Source organism: Artemia sp. Qi Xiang Cuo, chromosome 3, assembly GCF_049724085.1.
Source record: "Artemia sp. Qi Xiang Cuo chromosome 3, ASM4972408v1, whole genome shotgun sequence".
Classification (NCBI taxonomy): domain Eukaryota; kingdom Metazoa; phylum Arthropoda; class Branchiopoda; order Anostraca; family Artemiidae; genus Artemia; species Artemia sp. Qi Xiang Cuo.
The window spans coordinates 68,468,661-68,472,378 of NC_142796.1; the positions used below are offsets into that span (position 1 = coordinate 68,468,661).

At 37.1% G+C, this 3,718-nt stretch overlaps 1 pseudogene; it reads right to left on the reverse strand.

Moving 5' to 3' along the window:
• LOC148954459 (putative ATP-dependent RNA helicase DDX5 pseudogene) lies at nucleotides 1-1,728 on the reverse strand (annotated as a pseudogene).
• Between the last annotated feature and the right edge of the window lie 1,990 nt (nucleotides 1,729-3,718).

A 3,718-nucleotide genomic window follows, 5' to 3' on the forward strand; every position in this document is an offset into this window, starting at 1 on the left:
TTACCATCGCTCTCTGACATTCCGCCTTTCGTAGCTGCCGCGCCCCCTAAATCCAGTTCCTCCTCCATAATCTCTACTATTCCGGCGTTTGAACCAGGCTTCTGAGTTCTTTGCAACTTCATACAATTTTGGGTCGACTTTTTGATTTGCTTCATTGAGAACCCCTATTAAATCTTTAAACTTGCTTCCATTCTGTGGGGTGAAGAAGGTGTATGCAATCCCAGTCCAGTTGGACCTCCCAGTTCTTCCTATTCTGTGAATGTAATCCTCACTGTTATGAGGGTAATCATAGTTAACTACATATTTTATGTCGTCGATGTCTAGACCGCGGGCTGCAACATCTGTTGCCACTAATATATTTATCTTGCTATTTCTGAAGTCTTTCAGAGTCCAATCTCGTTCTCTTTGATCTTTGTCACCATGAATGGCCTTTGCTGAATACCCATCTCCGCGAATACTGTCTGCTATGTTGTCAGCCATTTGTTTTGTTTCTACGAAAATAACTGTCTTGTTTTCCTGCTTTTTGGAGATTTCATTCAAAAGTACAATTAACTTAAGGTTTTTTTCTTGTTCCTGGCACACTTCGACAATTTGTTGATTATTGTGATTGGCCGATAAAACCTTTGGGCCGACGTTCAATTTGATGTGTGAGCCTAAAAAGTCTTTTGCTAGGCGTTCAACTTCCCTCGGCCAAGTGGCTGACCACATCAGAATTTGACTTTCACCGCCAATTTGTCGAAAAATTTTCTTGATTTGTGGTTCAAAGCCCATATCAATCATCCTATCTGCTTCGTCCAGGACGATGTAAGTACATCGCCTAAGGTTTATTTTTCCTGTTTCTAAAAATTCAATCATTCTCCCAGGAGTAGCAATACAAAGCTCAGATCCTTGTTCCAAATTTCTTATTTGCTGCAACTTTGGAGACCCACCGAAGACACATGTGCTTCTTATACGAGACGACGCTCCATAATTGTCTGCCACAACTTTGATCTATTGTGCTAATTCTCTAGCTGGAGCCAAAATCAAAGCTATGGGTCCATCTCCTTTTTTAAGATTAGCCTGGTTTTTAATGTGGACGATCGATGGCAGTATATAGGCCAGCGTTTTACATGATCCAGTTGATGCAACGCCTACCATATTTCTACCAGATAAGGCAATTGGCCAACCTTGTGCTTGGATTGGAGTGGGACTATGTAATTCTTGTGATGTCAGCTGAGATTTTAAATTGTCAGGAAAACCAGATTCTTCGAATGACATGATTGGATGAGGGACGTCTACTCCTTCAACTAGAATTTCTTTAGAATCACAATAGCTGTCTACTTATTTTTTGGATCTTTTTACGACAGTAGGATGGGGACTATAGAAATTCTTTTGTAATGGCTGTTGTTGGTAAGTGGCATCACGTCCTTGGTTTGAAAAATTACCACCTGAATTTTTAGACCCTTCGAACTTCAAGTTGTGGTCAGGATTACGACGAAAGTATTAGTTGGGATTACCATCTCGTCTTATACTGTATTGGTTGGAGTCACTGGCAAACTTGCTGCTAAGATTGTTTAATCTTTTTTCGCGTGCTTCTGAGCGACCAGTATCCTGTTCTCGTGTAGGCTTGTAAAAAGTTCCATTGGAGTTTCGAGATCCTTCAAACCTGTCGTTGTGAGTAATATGATGGCGAGGTAAGCATTCTGTCGTGCCACCTGCTTGTCTTCGATTTAAATAACTTGAGTGCATGTTTCTATAACTATTATGGATCTTAATAAAGACCAGTGGTGGGGAATTTTAATACATTGTCTTTAAATATAACTGTACAGGCATATACTGTAGTTAAGTGGCATATACAAGTTAGAATAGGCAGCAGTTTGTTCCTTATAATAATGACTAATAATAGCTCTGCATAGTCCCCATTTATGATTAACTAGACTGATCATTTGTAGAACATACCGTAGACAAGCAACTCTCAAAAGACATTTGCTTCATGTCATCTTGTCAATAGATTACGTCAGTTAATTTTGTCGTTCTTTACTCTAAATTACATTAGATCCTCTTGACTGGCATCGATCTTTTATGTATTGTTCTGTACTAGATTTCAGCCATCTCTACAGCCATGATACTGATGGAAATTACATCATCCCTATTTATGTTTCAGTTAACATGGGCTAGGTATCGTTCTTTATTGTAATTAATATAGGAAAGAGATCGTTCTTTATTATAAAATTTTTTATTCCAATTATCCTCTTTTAATGTAATAATTGACAAACACCAATTATGATTAGATATATCGGTCCTTTATGTAATTAACATTGGACGTGATCGTCTCTTACTAGGTTGCTAGCTACCGCTGTAAACCGGAAGCTGCTAGCTACCACTGCAACCCAGATTTGTTACTATATACTATATATTACCTATACTTCAAGAATGAGAGAATTTTCAGTTTTGACTTTCCTTATATACTAATTATGACGTCACGGCGTATGACGTTATGTATTCATGAATGAGACCATTTACAGTTTTGACGTTTCTTATATAGTAATTATGACGTCACTGCATCAAAAAAACAGTTTTTATTGGAAAAATTTATTCTCTTTTAGAAATAATTTATTTTAGTTACTATAGATTTTTAACCCAATTAATTTCCTTTAAAATGAGCTATTGAACAACCCTCTACGATGTTCCAGTGCCAAGCTATCTCTGGATACAAAAAAAAAAAAAAAATATCCCGTTTGGGGAGACTAACGTGGTTAAAGTCAATTTTCTTGATTTTCAAGCCAATATATTTCCCTTGCTGTTCAAGCCAATGGACAGAAAGTTTCCTATACAGGGGTTTCGGACAAGGCGGTTCTAATGGTGTACTTTTTGTTTTGATCTGACTCCATTTTTAGGAGCTATGGGTTTTTATATTTCTTAACATTGGACGTGATCGTCTCTTACTAGGTTGCTAGCTACCGCTGCAACCCGGATGTAAACAAGGCGGTTCTAATGGTGTACTTTTTGTTTTGATCTGACTGCTTTTTTAGGAGCTATGGTTTTTTTTATTTTTTAACATTGGACGTGATCGTCTCTTACTAGGTTGCTAGCTACCGCTGCAACCCGGATTTCAATGATCGTCTTTTAACGTAACATATCAGTTACTATGGGAGAGAGATCGTTCTTTACTGTAAAAAAGAAAGAAAAAAATAAAAAAAATATGCCGTTTGAGGAGAATAACGTGGTTAAAGTCAATTTTCTTGATTTTCAAGCCAATATATTTCCCTTGCTGTTCAAGCCAAATGACAGAAAGTTTCCTATACAGGGGTTTCAGACAAGGCGGATCTAATGGTGTACTTTTTGTTTTGATCTGACTCCTTTTTTAGGAGCTATGGGTTTTTATATTTCTTAACATTGGACGTGATCGTCTCTTACTAGGTTGCTAGCTACCGCTGCAACCCGGATTAGGAGTTATGGTTTTTTGTATTTCTTAACATTGGAAGTGATTGTCTCTTACTAGGTTGCTAGCTACTACTGCAACCCGGAATATTTTCCAGTTAATATTGGCTAGATGTCGTTCTTTACTATAATTTAATTACAAAAAGTTTTTAACGCCATTAATTTCCTTTAAAATAAGCCATTGAACAACTCTCTACGATGTTCAAGTGCCAAGCTATCTGTGGAATTACTAATCTATACTATAATTAAGTGGCGTTTAAAATTTGTTATGAGCAAGAGGTTGTTCTTTATTATAATG